Genomic DNA, 20813 nt, shown 5'->3' on the forward strand with positions numbered 1-20813 from the left:
GCGACAGGTTCCCGCGCCTCAGCAGAAGCGACAGGTTCCCGCTCCTCAGCAGAGGCGACAGGTTCCCGCGCCTCAGCAGAAGCGACAGGTTCCCGCGCCTCAGCAGAAGCGACAGGTTCCCGCGCCTCAGCAGAAGCGACAGGTTCCCGCTCCTCAGCAGAAGCGACAGGTTCCCGCGCCTCAGCAGAAGCGTCAGGTTCCCGCTCCTCAGCAGAAGCGACAGGTTCCCGCTCCTTCAAAAGCGACAGGTTCCCGCTCCTCAGCAGAAGCTACAGGTTCCCGCTCCTCAGCAGACGCGACAGGTTCCTGCTCCTCAGCAGAAGCGACAGGTTCCCCCTCCTCAGCAGAAGCGACAGGTTCCCGCTCCTCAGCATAAGCCACAGGTTCCCGCTCCTCAGCAGAAGCGACAGGTTCCCCCTCCTCAGCAGAAGCGACAGGTTCCCGCTCCTCAGCATAAGCCACAGGTTCCCGCTCCTCAGCAGAAGCGACAGATTCCCGTGCCTCAGCAGAAGCGACAGGTTCCCGTTCCTCAGCAGAAGCGACAGGTTCCCGTGCCTCAGAAGAAGCGACAGATTCCCGTGCCTCAGCAGAAGCGACAGGTTCCCGCTCCTCAGCCAGCTCATCAGGTTCCCGCGCCTCAGCAGAAGCGACAGGTTCCCGCTCCTCAGCAGAAGCAACAGGTTCCCGCTCCTCAGCAGAAGCGACAGGTTCCCCGCGCCTCAGCAGAAGCGACAGGTTCCCGCTCCTCAGCAGAAGCGACAGATCTTCGCTCCTAAGCAGAAGCGGCAGGTTCCCGCTCCTTAGCAGAAGCTACAGGTTCCCGCTCCTCAGCAGAAGCTACAGGTTCCCGCTCCTCAGCAGAAGCGACAGGTTCCCGCTCCTCAGCAGAAGCGACAGGTTCCCGTGCCTCAGCAGAAGCGACAGATTCCCGTGCCTCAGCAGAAGCGTCAGGTTCCCGCTCCTCAGCCAGCTCATCAGGTTCCCGCGCCTCAGCAGAAGCGACAGGTTCCCGCTCCTCAGCAGAAGCGACAGATTCCCGCTCCTCAGCAGAAGCGACAGATTCCCGCTCCTCAGCAGAAGCGACAGGTTCCCGCTCCTCAGCCAGCTCATCAGGTTCCCGCGCCTCAGCAGAAGCGACAGGTTCCCGCTCCTCAGCAGAAGCAACAGGTTCCCGCTCCTCAGCAGAAGCGACAGATTCCCGCTCCTCAGCAGAAGCGACAGGTTCCCGCACCTCAGCAGAAGCGACAGGTTCCCGCTCCTCAGCAGAAGCGACAGGTTCCCGCACCTTCAGCGCAGAGGCGACAGGTTCCCGCGCCTCAGCAGAGGCGACAGGTTCCCGCGCCTCAGCAGAAGCGACAGGTTCCCGCGCCTCAGCAGAAGCGACAGGTTCCCGCGCCTCAGCAGAAGCGACAGGTTCCCGTTCCTCAGCAGAAGCGACAGGTTCCCGCGCCTCAGCAGAAGCGACAGGTTCCCGCTCCTTAGCAAAAGCGACAGGTTCCCGCTCCTCAGCAGAAGCTACAGGTTCCCGCTCCTCAGCAGACGCGACAGGTTCCTGCTCCTCAGCAGAAGCGACAGGTTCCCCCTCCTCAGCAGAAGCAACAGGTTCCCGCTCCTCAGCATAAGCGACAGGTTCCCCCTCCTCAGCAGAAGCGACAGATTCCCGCTCCTCAGCAGAAGCGACAGATTCCCGCTCCTCAGCAGAAGCGACAGGTTCCCGCTCCTCAGCCAGCTCATCAGGTTCCCGCGCCTCAGCAGAAGCGACAGGTTCCCGCTCCTCAGCAGAAGCAACAGGTACCCGCTCCTCAGCAGAAGCGACAGGTTCCCGCTCCTCAGCAGAAGCGACAGATTCCCGCTCTTCAGCAGAAGCGACAGATTCCCGCTCCTCAGCAGAAGCGACAGGTTCCCGCTCCTCAGCAGAAGCGACAGGTTCCCGCACCTCAGCAGAAGCGACAGGTTCCCGCGCCTCAGCAGAAGCGACAGGTTCCCGCTCCTCAGCAGAGGCGACAGGTTCCCGCGCCTCAGCAGAAGCGACAGGTTCCCGCGCCTCAGCAGAAGCGACAGGTTCCCGCGCCTCAGCAGAAGCGACAGGTTCCCGCTCCTCAGCAGAAGCGACAGGTTCCCGCGCCTCAGCAGAAGCGTCAGGTTCCCGCTCCTCAGCAGAAGCGACAGGTTCCCGCTCCTTAGCAAAAGCGACAGGTTCCCGCTCCTCAGCAGAAGCTACAGGTTCCCGCTCCTCAGCAGACGCGACAGGTTCCTGCTCCTCAGCAGAAGCGACAGGTTCCCCCTCCTCAGCAGAAGCGACAGGTTCCCGCTCCTCAGCATAAGCCACAGGTTCCCGCTCCTCAGCAGAAGCGACAGATTCCCGTGCCTCAGCAGAAGCGACAGGTTCCCGCTCCTCAGCAGAAACGATAGTTTCCCGCTCCTCAGCATAAGCGACAGGTTCCCGCTCCTCAGCAGAAGCGACAGATTCCCGTGCCTCAGCAGAAGCGACAGGTTCCCGCTCCTCAGCAGAAGCGACAGGTTCCCGCTCCTCAGCAGAAGCGGCAGGTTCCCGCTCCTCAGCAGATGTCTAGAAATGTACACGTTTAGTACTCTTGTATGACACAATCACTCCTCTATTGCTGACTACTCTGATGTGTTCATTTCTTGCATAGTTAGTTTTGTTTGTGTATGTATCTAATATTGTGTTGATTCGATCACAATAAAGGGAAACGTTGAAAGTAATAACTAACAGGGAAAACTCCAGAAAGGAGAATGAAGTTCAATCTTGTGCTACTGTGCACACGCACATGTACACAGCTTAGAAGGAACATTGCTCATCAACTACCTATTTGTCGTGGCTAAAACTATGAAGACAATGAGACAAGGTGCCATGTAAAAAATATATATATAATACTTAGTGCTTTTCATTTTAGTTGACAAATGTGAGTACAATAATACTTCTTGTGACATGGTGAGGTTGGACCCAGGTGTAGAGAAGAGACCAGGTGAGGAATCAGCGGTTAAGGATAAACATAATAACAACATTTACTGAGAAATGGAAACAGAAGGATCACAGTAACACTGAGAAAACAACAAACACTGAGTCTCACACTCACTCCGGAGACAAACACACATGGAACACAATTAAAGCTTCAGCAAAGAACAACAGAAAACACACCACTTTTAACAGGGAAATCATAACGAGTAAATAGGACACACCGGAGTGTTGTTAATGTCTCTAGGACGGTCTCTGCCGCCCTCTGGTGACAGGTGGAACCATGACACTTCTGGTATTTCTGGAAAGCTCAATGTCTCCCCTTTTCAAGGAAACCACTTATTTACCCCTGAATGTTATGATGGGGAGAAAATCAGAGCTCTAAATGGTTTCACTTGTAGCCAAGACTTTATAGTATTTGGTTAATTATGGCTGGCATTGGTTACAATCTGCCACAATAATAATGGTACAAGCTAAGGTATACGAGGGGATAGTGGACCAAGTTGGACAGTGCTATCTGAATATGTACATGATGGAAGTTAAAATGAGACTAATACTAAAAGGTATTCTCGTCATTAAGACTAAGACTAAACCTACATCAAAAATAGGTGATGAAATTACTACTGCTTGGCTAGATGTGTTGGGCTCTCGCCCCACACTCAAGGTCTCTAAAAGACCCATGAGCGGAACTGTGCTGAGGTTGAAGCTGCTTGGCTGGGGCTGAGCAGTGAGGTGAAATTGAAGCTGTTTCTATGTGGTTAGAGAAATAGTTGGACAGTGAGAACATTGGGTGGCCTGCAGTCAAGGCTAAGACTGCCTGGGCCAGTGAGTGGAAACTGGAAGAATGTGAGGAGGGGGTGGAGAGAGAGAGAGAGAGAGAGAGAGAGAGAGAGAGAGAGAGAGAGAGAGAGAGAGAGAGAGAGAGAGAGGGGGGGGACAGAGTAAATTTAATATAGTGTAGACATTGTTAATGTTGTAAATTACTATTGTAGCTGGAAACGGCTGATTTCTTATGAAATATCAACATAGGCGTACAGAGGCCCATTATCAGCAACCATCACTCATGTGTTCCAATGGCATGTTGTGTTAGCTAATCCATTTTAAAAGGCTAATTAGAAAGGCTAATTAGAAAACTTTTTTGCAATTATTAGTCTTTTCTAGTCTATTAGTTTATTCATTTTTGTTAGCTGAAAACTTTTGTTCTGATTAAAGAAATCATTCTGGCCTTCTTTAGACTAGTTGAGTATCTGGAGCTGAATCAGCATTGTGGGTTTGATTACAGGCTCAAAATGGCCAGAAACAAAGACCTTTCTTCTGAAACGTATCAGTCTATTCTTGTTCTGAGAAAGGAAGGCTATTCCATGAGAGAAATTGCCAAGAAACTGAAGATCTCGTACAACGCTGTGTACTACTCCCTTCACAGAACAGAGCAAACTGCCTCTAACCAGAATAGGAGTAATATGATCACATTTTTTGGTTCTAGTCAGGATTCTAGCAGCCGTATTTAGCACTAACTGAAGTTTATTTAGTGCTTTATCCGGGTAGCTGGTAAGTAGAGCATTGCAGTAGTCTAACCTAGAAGTAACAAAAACATGGATTAATATTTCTGCATCATTTTTGGACAGAAAGTTTCTGATTTTTGCAATGTTACGCAGATGGAAAAAAGCTGTCCTTGAAACAGTCTTGATATGTTCGTCAAAAGAGAGATCAGGGTCCAGAGTAACGCCGAGGTCCTTCTCAGTTTTATTTGAGACGACTGTACAACCAGATGAATTGTCAGATTCAACAGAAGATCTCTTTGTTTCTCGGGACCTAGAACAAGCATCTGTCACGAATTACTAAGGTGGGTGGAATCAGGCGCAGAGAGCAGGTTTCAATATTAGACAGTTTATTCTCCTAAATATAAGGACGCTAATTAAACTAAAATACACACAGGTGAAACTAATAAGACAAAACCAACAGACAAACGAAAAAGGGATCGGTAGTGGCTAGTAGGATGGTGACGACGACCGCCGAGCCCTTCCTGAACAGGCAGGGGAGCCAACTTCGGCGGAAGTCGTGACAGCATCTCTGTTTTGTCCGAGTTTAAAAGTAGAACATTTGCAGCCATCCACTTCCTTATGTCTGAAACACAGGCTTCTAGCGAGGGCAATTTTGGTGCTTCACCCTGTTTCATTGAAATGTACAGCTGTGTGTCATCCGCATAGCAGTGAAAGTTAACATTATGTTTTCGAACGACATCCCCAAGAGGTGAAATATATAGTGAAAACAATAGTGGTCCTAAAACGGAACCTTGAGGAACACCGACATTTACAGTTGTTTTGTCAGAGGACAAACTGATATCTTTTTGACAGATAAGATCTAAACCAGGCCAGAACTTGTCCGTGTAGACCAATGTGGGTTTTCAATCTCTCCAAAAGAATTTGGTGATCGATGGTATCAAATGCAGCACTAAGGTCTAGGAGCACGAGGACAGATGCAAAGACTCGGTCTGATGCCATTAAAAGGTAATTTACCACCTTCACAAGTGCAGTCTCAGTGCTATGATGGGGTCTAAAACCAGACTGAAGCATTTCGTATACATTGTTTGTCTTCAGGAAGGCAGTGAGTTGCTGCGCAACAGCCTTTCTAAAAATTTTGAAAGGAATGGAAGATTCGATATAGGCCGATAGATTTTTATATTTTCTCATTCAAGGTTTGGCTTTTTCAAGAGAGGCTTTATTACTGGCACTTTTAGTGAGTTTGGTACACATCCAGTGGATAGTAAGCCGTTTATTAGGTTCAACAAAGGAGGGCCAAGCAGAGGAAGCTGCTCTTTCAGTAGTTACAAACAAGCTATGTGTAAAAATAGGCTTCAAATTTAAACAGTGATTACTGCATTCAGATATATATACAGTAGGCAATAGATCTATTTCAATCATATTGAAATGCATTTCTTGTTCAATAAATGTAGTTCTATTTTGCAACTTGTAGGATACTATGTAATTTGTCTCAATATATTTCATGATGTGTAGCCTAATGTGCGCAATGATGTGTCAAATCTGTGATTCAGTGCATTTTTATTGGATAAGCGTTAGCCCAGAATAAACCACCTGAATATTTGTAGCCATAGGTGGAATGATCTCTTTACGAGCTGATTTCAGTATTGGTAAGATTTGAATGCTTAGCGACTGCTCTCTCTGCTTTTGGGAAAAGCATGTTCGGCCGTTGTAGGAGATATGCATTGTTAAAACACTTGTAAACCTAAGTTCCATTGCAGTCAGGAAACCGGGCCCTGGACTTTTGTGGGGAAGGATATTTACTGGGGGATCTGTGATTCAACTCTCCACGGCCATTTGATTGATTGTGTTAATTTGCCAATCCGGAAGGGTTAACGGAGTGTCTGGAAAGACCATTGTTTGGATCATATTTACATTGGGATGTCTGGTTCCAGATGTGAAACCTCCTTGTCAACTACTAGCCTAAAAGCACATGGACACATACAGATATAGATGGATGAACACATCCAACCCAAATGAATTCAAAAAATACAACCAAATATTGAGTTTACTTGAATTTCTCAATCTATAATACACTTATAATTGTCTGGTAATGATCCATATGAAAGCGATAAGTATGGTACGTTCTGTAAAGCCGGACCTCAGTAACAAAGTTGGTAGTATTTATTGAATGCCATAATCATACTGTCAGGGATCTGGTTTAATTAAGGAGCAAGAGGTGGGGCTCTACCATAGCTCTACCCTTCGTGATTCGCTGAGCCTCGCCACAAAGCCCACCCACATCCTAAAGCCTCTACTCATTCTCTTTCTAAGGGGGCTTGTGTTTTTCAGGCCTAGGTCTAGGAAAAGTGTGTGTGTGTGTGTGTGTGTATGCTTAAGGTGTCTTGTTCCTCATTCCAACATGAATAACAAACCACTACAACACATTTATCACTGGTGAATTTCCCTCAAAAATGATTTAATCTTTTGCCATTAGACTAAACTTTATCATGTGTTTTCTCCATCAGGCCAGTTATTTATATATTCAGCCTTTTTGTAGTTAATATATTCTCAATACTGCCTTTGGTTTTGGAGTGCACAGAATTTGGAAGCTCTACAAGAGAAACACTGTCCCTCATTTTTCTAAGCTACAGCTGTCTGTATGTACACGCTGGGAATTGAGATTGTAGATTTTCATAGCCAAGCTTCTTAAAGTCCATGGGGGGGGGCAAGGCAACAGAGGTGATACGTATTCCAGGAAAAACACGAGCCAAGACATCTGCACGGTTAGCGGGGAGAGATCCTCAATATGAAATGGAAGCCTGGATAGGAAAACCTGGAAAACCAAAATGGGGACAATCGATCGATAGATTTACTCAAACTGCATTTTCTTAAAATATGATTGGGTAACACTTCCAATGAATACCCTATACAGAGTCTTGAAGTTTGAAGCTCTACAGTGGGGCAAAAACGTATTTAGTCTGCCACCAAATGTGCAAGTTCTCCCACTTAAAAAATGAGAGAGCCCTGAATTTTCATCATAGGTACACTTCAACTATGACAGACAAAAAGAGAAGAAAATCCAGAAAATCACATTTTAGGATTTTTACTGAATTTATTTGCAAATGATGATGAAAAATAAGTATTTGGTCAAAATCTAAAGTTTATGTTATGCGGGTGAGTGAGGACCCAAAAGCGGTTTAACAGAAACAGAGTCTTTTAATGTTCAAACACAGGGAAAACATAAATCCTCTTCAGATGTATCGGTTGACTAGTCCCCTTCTAGCAGCAGAGGAGAATAGCAGGGCTACCGGCAACAGACTGCAGGTCCCTCCGGGTAGGCGCGTGCCGTAGAGGACAGAGGCACCTGATCAAACGCAGCATCTAATGAAGAGGCAGATACGACAGGACAGAACAAGGGCGAAGCAAACGAGAATCCGACAAAGACAGAAGCAGAAACAGAGAGAGAAATAGAGACCTAATCAGAGGGAAAAGAGGGAACAGGTGTGAGAGAGTAAACGAGGTCGTTAGAGGAGAATGAGGGACAGCTGGGAGAAGGAAAGGGACCATAGAGAGAGAGAGAGATAGAGGGAGAGAAGGTAACCTAATACAACCAGCAGGGAGAAACGAAGAGAAGAGAAAGAACAGGAACAAGACATAACATGACAATACATGACAGTTTATCTCAATACTTTGTTATATGCCCTTTGTTGGCAATGACAGAGGTCAAACGTATTTTGGCCCATTCCTCCATGCAGATCTCCTCTAGAGCAGTGATGTTTTGGGGCTGTTGCTGGGCAACATGGACTTTCAACTCCCTCCAAAGATTTTCTATGGGGTTGAGATCTGGAGACTGGCTAGGCCACTCCAGGACCTTGAAATGCTTCTTACGAAGCCACTCCTTCATTGCCCGGGTGGTGTGTTTGGGATCATTGTCATGCTGAAAGACCCAGCCACGTTTCATCTTCAATGTCCTTGCTGATGGTAGACTTTGTTACTTTGGTCCCAGCTCTCTGCATGTCTTTCACTAGGTCCCCCTGTGTGGTTCTAGGATTTTTGGGAAGTATACTTGGGAGTAACTTGGGGAGTATACCCACTATACAGTATGTGTGTTCATCCGATGCATTGTGAATGAAATATGAAACATTATGAAAGTATTTTTGTTAAGAGAGGGATGTGATTTTAGAAACTATAAGAGGGAGTTGTTTGTATAACTTTGTACAAGTAAGTAGTGGGGTCAGAAAGTGTGTCAGCCTGATGGAACTAGCCCTCTAGAACAAACTGTATAAAATGAGGGATTAAGAATTAACTTCTTACGGTATAGGGGATGCTTGCGTCCCACTTGGCCAAAAGCCAGGGAAAATGCAGCGCGGCAAATTCTAATAAATTATATAAAAACAAACTTTCATTAAATCACACATGTAAGATACTGAATTAAAGCTACACTCGTTGTGAATCAAGCCAACATGTCAGATTTTAAAAAGGCTTTTCGGCGAAAGCATAAGAAGCTATTATCTGATGATAGCACAACAGTAAACAGATGGTAGCATATTTCAACCCTGCAGGCACTACACAAAACACAGAAATAAAATATAAAACATGCCTTACCTTTGACAAGCTTCTTTTGTCATGTCCCATAAACATCACAATTGGTCCTTTTGTTTGATTAATTCCGTCCATATATATCCAAAATGTCAATTTATTTGGTGCGTTTGATCCAGAAAAAACAGCTTCCAAAATGCACAACGTCACTACAAAATATTTCAAAAGTTGCCTATAGAATTTGCCAAAATATTTCAAACTACTTTTGTAATACACATTTTTAAATGTTAATAATCGATCAAATTGAAGACGGGTCTATCTGTGTTCAATACAGGAAGTCTTGCGTCACTCTCAACAGTGTTACGCAGTTCCTAGATGGCCGTTGTGACGACCCTCCCACTCTGTCTGCCGTATTCTCTCTTTGTTGTTTCCTTATTAGGATGCTGGTGGGCGGAGTTGGAAAGGGTCGTGAGCTCCATGGGAAACACCTGGGCCCGATGTCTCCCAGGATAAATACACCACTTCCCCATTCATGGAGGAGACTCTCTCCATGCAGCCACTTTGATAGTTTTTGTTGTGTGTCTTGGTGGTTTTTGGTTGTTTGCCTTAGCACCTTTCAAAACCCTGCATTATCACATTCATGCATGCGAAACACTCACTTACACTACTGATTACTGATTACACACACCATTGTATATTTTCCTTAGTTGCTTTAGTTAATAAATATATATTTTGTTACTCCTTATCTCCACGTTGTCTCCCTTTTGTTACGGGCTTTGAGCCGGTTCGTGACAAGTGGGGGCTCATCCGGGATATTTGAACTATTGGTTTGGGAGACCGTGGAGGTACGTGTTTGGTTTGCATATTTGAGTTCGATAGGCCCAGTATTGATTGCCTTTGTTGTTTGGTTTGTGTGATGCGTTGGAGAGAGTATAATGGTTAGTTTCCAGGCCCTGCCTATTCTGGAATGTCTTGTTCTACTTTCTGTTGGGACGTCAGTCTGAGGTGAGTAATCGGCTGTGTACCTCAGGAGATTTGGGTAGGGTAGTGGAACTTGCTATCCGAAGTTATAGCCTTTTTCCCCTGATAGGCTTAGCGACATGTTTCATTTTTTGGAATATGTTGAGCATGGTTAATGTTTGTTATTTTTGTGTGGTGTCTGTGGACTGAGCAGTTGTCTCGGGGGCACATCCGTGGCTTGGTGGAATTTGCCAGCATGCTGGGGAGTTTTTCCTTGCCAGCGGGCTACAGTGCGTAAATTCCCACTGCAAATCCGCACGAAGACTAGGGTTGAGTTATTGTAGGTTTTGGGGAAGCTCCGTATCTCATCTCTCTTCTGTGGTGCTCAGGGTGATTGTCAATTCTCGGGTTGTGGTCTGGTGTGCTCAGCAGAGGGGAAGAGCGAGAATTTTTTTGTGTGACTATGGCGTCTTATGTAGATGAGTTCACTCGCTTTCCATCGGAGAAATTGTTAGATTTAGGTACTAAAGAACAGCTGTTGAAGGTCGATGAACACTACAAGGTTGAGATTAGTGATAAACGTCTAAAGAATTCTATTAGGGTGATATTGAAGGCCAATCTGATGGAGAGTGGTATTCTTGAAGTTACCACTGGGCCAGCCTCTGCTGAGGATTTGTCGTCTCCCCATAACATTACAATGGCCATTCCATCGGTTAGTCCTAGTAGTCTTCTTTATGAACAGCAGAAATAACTGCTTCTGTTACAGCTGGAGCATGATCGTGAGAAGAGAGAATACGGCAGACAGAGTGGGAGGGTCGTCACACCGTAGTACTTCATTGCACAAATGAATAACCTCAACCAAATTCCAAAGACTGGTGACATCCAGTGGAAGCGGTAGGAACAGAAAACAAGTTCCCAAGAAATATTGTTTGCCAATGGGAATCACTGAAAAGACAGATACCTAAAAAAAATCTGAATGGTTAGTCCTCTGGGTTTTGCCTGCTACATAAATTCTGTTATAATCACAGACATGATTCAAACCGTTTTAGAAACTTCAAGACCAGTATACGTGCAGCGCGAGCTGAATACGTAATGAAATGGTTTAAAGACTACAATACCAGAAAATGGTAAGACCCTCTGAAACTCTCTCTCTCTCTCTCTCTCTCTCTCTCTCTCTCTCTCTCTCTCTCTCTCTCTCTCTCTCTCTCTCTCTCTCTCTCTCTCTCTCTCTCTCTCTCTCTCTCTCTCTCTCTCTCTCTCTCTCTCTCTCTCTCTCTCTCTCGAAGAAGAAGACTACACAGGAGCATTCAGTCTGCAGCTGTTTATGCACTGTTAGCCTAGGAAACTCAACCGAAGATGAGAGATAAAGAACAATTTCCTCTCACCACTATAGGTATCTCTAGGGTATCTATTCTAACTCTAACCCTAATTCTAGGGTAGAGTAGCCTACAACACTTTTAGAAACTATTTTAGTAAAAATGTTATGTTACTATATACCATTTTCATTGTTATTTATCAAAACCTATGTAAATATTTACTGGTTGTTACATTCAGTTTATTTTAGGGTATTTATTCATGCAAGCAGAACACTACTAATAAATGAGCCACATTGCTTTATAGACTAATCTCTCAAATTAACAAGAAAACATTTATTTCTTAGATGCCTCTCCAATGTCTTTATATTCTACTGTGAATGAATAACTTAAATATTCACAGGTCCACTACGCTGTTGGCAGGCAAGCAGCAAACAGCTCAGCAGAAGTAGAAGGAAAGGCTCTTTTTGATCCACTGTGGCTGTGTGTTAATATGTTAAAGGTAGAATACTTTGTTGCTACATTTATTTTTGGACTTAAAAGTGAATGCTGAATACTCATTGACCACATTGATTCTTGAAGAATATAACTTGTACCCCATGAGAACCCCAAATAGAAGCTTGTTTTACTCCAAAGTATGTGAACAATGTAAATGTAAACAAACTATCAAGGCTCTAGACTAAGACTCAGATGCAGACACGGGAGGCAGATAGTACATGTCTCAGAGTTTATTATAGTACAAGGGGCAGGCAAAAAGGTAAATCAAGGTAGGCAAAGAATCGTGATCCAAATCAGAGTCAGGCAAGTACAGGATGGAAACAGGAGACAAAGGGCTGTGAGACAGAGGTTTAATCCTAGACACATGAAAAGTGGGATGTATACAGAGGGTGCAGGGCAACAGAAGACGAACAGCAGAGGGGCTAAGGATTTTAGAGATGGGGAAAGTTTGTTTTAGAGTTTTAGAGATGGGGCTGATGAAGCGGGAGGGAAAGTTTATGGGACTCTGTCCGGAGGGCAGATCCCGAGTGGAAAGCCATACCCTCTGCAGGAGCCAATAGCAGGGAGCAGGGGTCCGGTGGCGATACGCCTGCCGCCAATACCTGAATGAGGTATTCAGCAGAGCGGCCCGGGCTCTCTTCTAGGTATGGCGAGAGCAGCGGACAAACATCTGGGAAGAGGGTATACTGACTTCTTCCTCTTGCTCTGGGAAGGGCGGGGGCTGATATCCCAAGCAACACTCAAAGGGCGAGAGACCAGTGGCCGAGCAGGGAGGGGTGTTAGGGGCGTATTCTACCCACATGAGTAGCTGGCTCCAGTTGGTGAGGTTGGCGGAAATGAAGCAATGAAGAGCCATCTCCAGGTCCTGATTGGCTCGCTCTGACTGGTACTTAGATTGGGGGTGAAAACCAGAGGACATGATGGCCGACCACCCAATGAGGGTACAGAACACCTTCCAGAACCGGGATGAGAACTGAGGACCATGGTCGGAGGCCATGTCGACCAGGAGTCCATGGATCCGGAAGACATGCAGCACCATTAGCTGAGCCGTCTCCTTGGCTGAGGGTAACTTGGGAATGAGAATAAAATGGGTGGCTTTAGAAAACCTATCCAACACCGCCAGGATTGTGGCGTTGCCATCTGACGGAGGAATACTAGTATCAATGTATAGGGATATTTGGGACCAGGGCTAGTGAAGAACAAGGAGTGGTTGAAGAAGGCCAGCTTTCCACTGAGTTTTTTTTGTGCAGGCGGTGACGAATGCAGAGACATCAGGAACCATGGAAGCTCACCAAAAGCGGCATTGGATGAATGCCAGGGTCTGATGGGAGCCTGGATGGCATGTCAGTCTCGAGGAATGTGCCCATTCCAGGACCGGGGAACGGGCAGAGTTTTGGACAAACATCTCTCAGGGTAAGAAGATGGAAGAGAGAAGCGCAGGGGTGCAGTTTTTTGTCCTGGTCAGAATGTTGGGACAGGACGTCTCCCACTCCGACATCCGAGGCGTCGACCTCCACCACAAACTGACAGGATGGGTCCAGATGGATTAAGCTGGGGCCGTAGTGAATTGATGTTTGAGGTCCGAGAACGCCCGGTCACCTCCTGGAGACCACGTGAATGGAACCTTGGGAGAGGTGAGTGCTGAGAGGGGGGAAGCCAGGGTACTGTAACCCCGGATGAAGCGGCAGTAGAAGTTAGCAAATCCCAGGAAACGTGGCTGCTGCACTCTGATATGGGTTGAGGCCAATCCACCACCACTCTCACCTTGTCTGGATCCATCTGTACAAGTCCTGCAGCGATGAACTTCTCTGCTTTAACGAAAAGTTGGTTTTCCAGGAGACCCTGAAGGACCTGTCGGATGTGCTCGAACTGAACGGGGAAAGACAAAGATGTCGTCGAGGTAGACAATCACGAACCGGTTCAGCATGTCCCGGAGCACATCGTTGACCACGACCTGGAACACGTCGGGAGCATCGGTCAGTCTGAATGGCACAACCAAGTACTCATATTTCCCGCTAGCCATGTTAAAAGACTGTCTTCTACTCATCTCCTTCCCGTATCCGAACTAGATGGTAGGCGTTCCGAATGTCCAACTTTGAGAAGACGGTCTGAATGGCACAACCAAGTACTCATATTTCCCGCTAGCCATGTTAAAAGACTGTCTTCCACTCGTCTCCTTCCCGTATCCGAACTAGATGGTAGGCGTTCCGAATGTCCAACTTTGAGAAGACGGTCGTCCCTGGAGAGGTTCAAAAACCAAGAAGATGAGTGGTAGAGGGTAATGTTTTTTAACCATGATGTCATTAAGGTCCCGGTAGTCGATACACGGGCGCAAGGTTTTGTCCTTCTTCTCCACAAAGAAAAACCCTGCGCCGGTGGGGGACGCAGATGGATGAATACTCCCTGCAGTGAGAGAGTCCTCAATGTACTCCGCACCCGACAGGGAGTGAAGCCGCCCACGAGGTGGCATAGTGCCCGGGTGTAGATCAATGGCGCAGTCCTAAGGTCGATGTGGAGGGAGGCCTTGTTGAAGACGTTCTGGAAGTCCAGGTACTCCGCAGGAATGACGGAGAGATCCGAGGCTTCTCCCAAGCCTGCAGGAAAACGTCCCGGGGCAGGCTGTGCTGACATAAAGGCAATGCGTATGGCAGAACGGACTCCAACCCACGATAGAACCAGTAGCCCAGTCGACCAGGGGATTGTGCTTCTGGAGCAATGAATACCCCAAAACCACAGGTACATGGAGAGATTCTATGAGCAGGAACTGCATGATACTCGTAGGTTGATAGGGAACGTGTTGCAGGTGACTATGCCAATAGAGCTGCCAATAGAGCGCGCATACAGCGCTCTGACATCCATGGGAATGGAGAGAGGTTGAGTGGAGATTCCAAAGTAGCGTCAAACTCTTCCAGACTGAGGCAAATTGTGGATTGTTGCTCCCACACCGCTGTCCCCCAGGCGAGAACCCCCGAAATGCATTCAAAGTGCGGTTGTGGCATTCTGCGAAGTTCTGGAGTCCATAAGGTTTTGAATTTACTCCTTGTATCTTCCAATGGTGGCTCCTTGGGAGGAGACAGCATTGTGGAGCTTGTCCGAGTCCGCTGTGTCAGTCTTGGCCAGTTCGTACTATCAAGGCTCAGGCTAAGTCCCAGATGCAGACACAAGAGGCAGATGGATTCTCACTGCTGGGGTAATATAACCAATTTGAGATTGGTTAAAGTTCCTCAGGCCCATCCCTCAGCTTCTTGCCAAAACACAGGTGGTGTGCCTGCTTTGTTATCGTTTCAATACCAGATTCCAGCTTTATGGGGTTGTATTTTGGAAGATAATGTTACCTATGTAAAGACATGGTGTTTTCGGTTTACCCAAACGGCCAGTGCGGTCAGTTTGATTGTTTATTGTTATGCTATAAATTGTTATTTTATGGTTTTAAGTGATACAATTAATTACTACTATACACATATTCAGTGACCTTAGGTATAGAAACAGTTTGATGGTCTGATCAACACATTGTTTAAAAAGGTACTGCAATTGCTAAATATTTTCTATAGATGGCAGCATAAGATCAAGAAGCATAATAACAAATTCACAAGACTAATCAAATCAAAGTTTATTTGTCATGTGCACCAAATACAACAGGTAGACCTTACAGTGAAATGCTTACTTACAGGCTCTAACCAGTAGTGCAAAAAAGGTATTAGGTGAACAATAGGTAAAGAAATAAAACAACAGTAAAAAGACAGGCTACATACAGTAGCGAGGCTATAAAAGTAGCGAGGCTACATACAGACACTGGTTAGTCAGGCTGATTGAGGTAGCATGTACATGTAGATAGGGTTAAAGTGACTATGCATATATGATGAACAGAGAGTAGCAGCAGTGTAAAAGAGGGGTTGGCGGGTGGTGGGTGGGACCCAATGCAGATAGCCCGGTTAGCCAATTTGCGGAAGCACTGGTTGGTCGGCCCAATTGAGGTAGTATGTACATGAATGTGTAGTTAAAGTGACTATGCATATATGATAAACAGAGAGTAGCAGCAGTGTAAAAAGAGGTCATTAGCTTCCAGTTATAGGATACGAGCAGCAATATGATTGACTTAAAATAGCATGCAACCGAAGACTACAAATTCCATGAATTTCTAAAATGGTCACTCACTACTTGTATTTATTTATATGTATTTACATACTGTACCAGTCATAAGTTTGGACACACCTACTCATTCCAGGGTTTCTTTATTTTCTACATTATAGAATAACAGTGCAGATGTCAAAACTATGAAATAACACATATAGAATAATATAGTAACCAAAAAAGTGTTCAACAAATATACACTACCATTAAAAAGTTTGGGGTCACTTAGAAATGTCCTTGTCTTTGAAAAAAACACTTTTTTGTCCATTAAAATAACATCAAATTGACCAGAAATACAGTGTAGACATTGTTAATGTTATAAATGACTATTGTAGCTGGAAACGGCTGATTTGTTATGTGATATCTACATAGGCGCACAGAGGCCCATTATCAGCAACCATCACTCCTGCGTTCCAATGGCACGTTTTGTTAGCTAATCCAAGTTCATCATTTTAATTGGCTAAATGATCATTAGAAAACTATTTTTCAATTATGTTAGCACAGTTGAAAACTTTTGTTCTGATTAAAGAAGCAATAAACTGGCCTTCTTTAGACTAGTTGAGTATCTGGAGCATCAGCTTCTATGGGTTCAATTACAGGCTCAAAATGGCCAGAAACAAAGACCTTTCTTCTGAAACTCATCAGTCTCTTCTTCTTCTGAGAAATGAAGGCTATTCCATGCGAGAAATTGCCAAGACACTGAAGATCTCGTGCAACACTGTGTACTACCCCCTTCACAGAACAGCACAAACTGTTGCTAACCAGAATAGAAAGAGGAGTGGGAGGCCCCGGTGCACAACTGTGCAAGAGGAAAAGTACATTAGGGTGTCTAGTTTGAGAAATAGACGCCTCACAAGTCCTCAACTGGCAGCTTAATTAAATAGTCTCAACATCAACAGTGAAGAGGCAACTCCGGGATGCTGGCCTTCTGGGCAGAGTTGCAAAGATAAGCCATATCTCAGATTGGCCAATAAAAATAAAAGATTAAGATGGGAAAAATTTCAGGGCAATGACCCAAAGCACAGCTCCAAACTATGCAAGAACTTAGTAATAATAATAATAACTTCTGAGAGATATAAAAATATCACGATTTTGTATTTTTTTAATACACATTTAACACATTGTTTGGGGCACTAAACTACTTACATATACCTTATACTTCCATAAATGTATTTAACTGGTACCGGGCTACCTTCAGACAAGCCTAGTGAGGCTTGCGTCCTAGAGCAAAACAACTGATATACTGTATACTGAACAAAAATATAAATGTAACATACAAGAATTTCAAAGATTTTACTGAGTTACAGTTCATATGAGGAAATCAGTCAATTGAAATAAATTCATTAGGCCCTCATCTTTAGGTTTCACATGACTGTAAACACCGATGGGCATTTGTTGGCCACAGATACCTTAAAAAATGGGCCTCTGGACCTTGTCATGGTATCTCTGTGCATTCAAATTGCCATTGAAAAAATGCAGTTGTGTTTGTTGTCTGTAGCCTATGCCTATGCCTACCCATACCATAACCCCACCTCCACTATGGAGCACTCTGTTCACAACGTTGACATCAGCAAACCGCTCGCCAACACACCATGCCACACACACGCTCTGCGTATGTGAGGCCGGTTGGAGGTCTAAAGTGATGTTGGAGGCGGCTTATGGTAGAGAAATTTACATTTAATTCTCTGGCAGCTCCAGTGGACATTCCTGCAGTCAGCATAACAATTGCACGAACCCTCAAAACTTGAGACATCTGTGGCATTGATACAACATTATCCATGGGAATATCAATGACCACAAGGGGACGTTTCATGATGCTAGCCATTGGGACGTTGCCTGACGGTCGCAACGAAATGTTCTCTGGGGGACCTTTGTGTAGTTCCCTGTAAGTTACCGAGATATCACTGAGGACCATGTTAGGGCCTTTTTAGAACATTCTCAGCACTTTCATTTTACCAGGCATTTGGACACCGTGTGGTGGTCCCAAGTGATTTTAGGTGAAGTGATTAAATTGGATTGGGGTTTTGAGGAAAGTGGACATCGTTTAGCTAAAATATTTCATTACATCTTTAAACAAACTAAATATGCTAACATTTGACATTACTTTATACTTCTATAGTACTAAATCTTCAATGTGTACTCACCTGGGATTTGGAGTTCACTGATATTTCGGCAGTGACACAAGATTTGTGGCAGTGTTCGAAGTCCCCCATACATGTATTACCTACAATACAAAGTGCCATTGGCACTGCTATTTCTATTATCAGTTAATCAGACCATTCTCTGATTCGATTGACTTATTTCAGCAATTTGAGGATATTCTGCATAATTGTGTAATGTTGGTGGGGCATATTCTGGTTTCAGAGCTGGTCATGGGTGCACCTCAGCCACGCTCAAGGTCCTAAACGATATCTTAACCGCCATCGCTAAGAAACAATACTGTGCAGCCGTATTCATTGACCTGGCCAGGGCTTTCGACTCTGTCAATCACCACATCCTCATCGGCAGACTCGATAGCCTTGGTTTCGCCTGGTTCACCAACTACTTCTCTGATAGAGTTCAGTGTGTCAAATCAGAGGGCCTGTTGTCCGGGCCTCTGGCAGTCTCTAAGGGGGTGCCACAGGGTTAAATTATTGGGCCGACTCTCTTCTCTGTATACATCAATGATGTCGCTCTTGCTGCTGGTGAGTCTCTGATGCACCTCTACGCAGACGACACCATTCTGTATACTTCTGGCCCTTCTTTGGACACTGTGTTAACAACCCTCCATATGAGCTTCAATGCCATACAACTCTCCTTCCGCGGCCTCCAACTGCTCTTAAATACAAGTAAAACTAAATGCATGCTCTTCATCCGATTGCTGCCTGCACCTGCCCGCCCGTAAACTCTCCTTCCAGATTCACATCAAACATCTCCAATCCAAAGTTAAATCTAGATTTGGCTTCCTATTTCGCAACAAAGCATCCTTCGCTCATGCTGCCAAACATACCCTCGTAAGACTGACCGTCCTACCGATCCTCGACGTCGGCGATGTCATTTACAAAATAGTCTCCAATACCCTAGTCAATAAATTGGATGCAGTCTATCACACTGCCATCCGTTTTGTCCCCAAAGCCCCTATACTACCCACCACTGCGACCTGTACGCTCTCGTTGGCTGGCCCTCACTTCATACTCGTCGCCAAACCCACTGGCTCCAGGTCATCTACAAGACCCTGTTAGGTAAAGTCCTCCCTTATCTCAGCTCGCTGGTCACCATATCAACACCCACCTAAAGCATGCGCTTCAGCAGGTATATCTCTCTGGTCACCCCCAAAACCAATTCTTCCTTTGGCCGCCTCTCCTTCCAGTTCTCTGCTGCCAATGGCTGGAACGAACTACAAAAATCTCTGAAACTGGAAACACTTATCTCCCTCACTAGCTTTAAGCACTAGCTGTCTGTAACGGTTGTTGGAATGAGAGGACCAAGATGCAGCGTGGTAAGTGTCCATGTTAAATTTGTTCAATAACTGAACACTGAAACACAAAGTAATTGTTTAACCGGTTGTTTGAACAACCGATCCTGTCTGGTACACAGAGACAGAAACAGAAAACAACTACCCACAACTCAAGTGTGAAAAACAGGCTGCCTAAGTATGGTTCTCAATCAGAGACAACGATTGCCAGCTGCCTCTGATTGGGAACCATACCAGGCCAAACACATAGAAATAGAAAACATAGAACACAAAACATAGAATGCCCACCCCAACTCACGCCCTGACCAAACTAAAACAGAGACATAAAAAAGGAACTAAGGTCACGACGTGACACTGTCAGAGCAGCTCACAGATTACTGCACCTGTACATAGCCCATCTATAATTTAGCACAAACAACTACCTCTTCCCCTACTGTATTTATTTATTTATTTAGCTCCTTTGCACCCCATTATTTTTGCCGAGACACCACACTCACCTTGGACCAGCTGGTGGGCCTGTCCATCCGGCTGGACAACCTGCTGACTTCCCGCGGACGTCCGGATCGGGGCCTGTCAGTTCCATCCCCCAGCACCTCCGCTCCGACGCCCATGGAGCTTGGAGGTGCTGCACTTAGGGCGACCGGAGGAGGGGCCATTCCCTGCACCATCTGTAGCCACTGAGGGCACACTGCTGGTCGGTGCTGGGAGGGTTTCCCCAGGGAGTCGAGGCAGCAGGCAGGGCACTATCGTGTCACCAGTTGGCCTGTCATAACCCCACTATTTCGTGGCAACAGAGGGCTCTCAAGGGGTGGTCACGAGAATGCTCAGGGAGGTGTGTGGGGGTTTCTATCAGTGTGACTACTGTGGAAAGTCCAGATCAGGTCTCCACCGTGCGCATCCCCTCAGAATATGCAGATTTGGCTCTCGCCTTCTGTAAGAAGAGGGTGATTAAGTTACCACCCCATCAACGGGGGGATTGTGCGATAAATCTCCTGGTAGGCGCTTCACTTCCAGGAGTCACGTGTATCCTCTGTCACAGGATGAGACGGCGGCTATGATAACATATGTCTCAGAATCCCTGGGGCAGGGATACATTCGGCCCTCCGCTTCACCTGCCTCCTCAAGGTTATTTTTTGTGAAGAAAAAGGATGGGGGTCTGCACCCGTGTATTGACTATCGAGGGAACAATCAGATCAAAGTGAGGTATAGCTACCCACTGCCTCTCATCTCCGGTGCGATCGAGTCAATGAACCCTCGCCAGGCAAGATGGGCCATGTTTTTTACATATTTTGTTTTCACTCTATCCTACAGACCAGATTCCCAGAACGCTAAGGCAGATGCACTGTCCCGGATGTATGACACGGAGGAGCGGTCCATGGATCACACTCCCATACTTCCGGCCTCTTGCCTGGTGGCACCGGTGGTGTGGGAGCTGGACGCAGACATCGAGCAGGCATTAC

Source organism: Oncorhynchus gorbuscha, linkage group LG01 (assembly GCF_021184085.1).
Source record: "Oncorhynchus gorbuscha isolate QuinsamMale2020 ecotype Even-year linkage group LG01, OgorEven_v1.0, whole genome shotgun sequence".
NCBI lineage: Eukaryota > Metazoa > Chordata > Actinopteri > Salmoniformes > Salmonidae > Oncorhynchus > Oncorhynchus gorbuscha.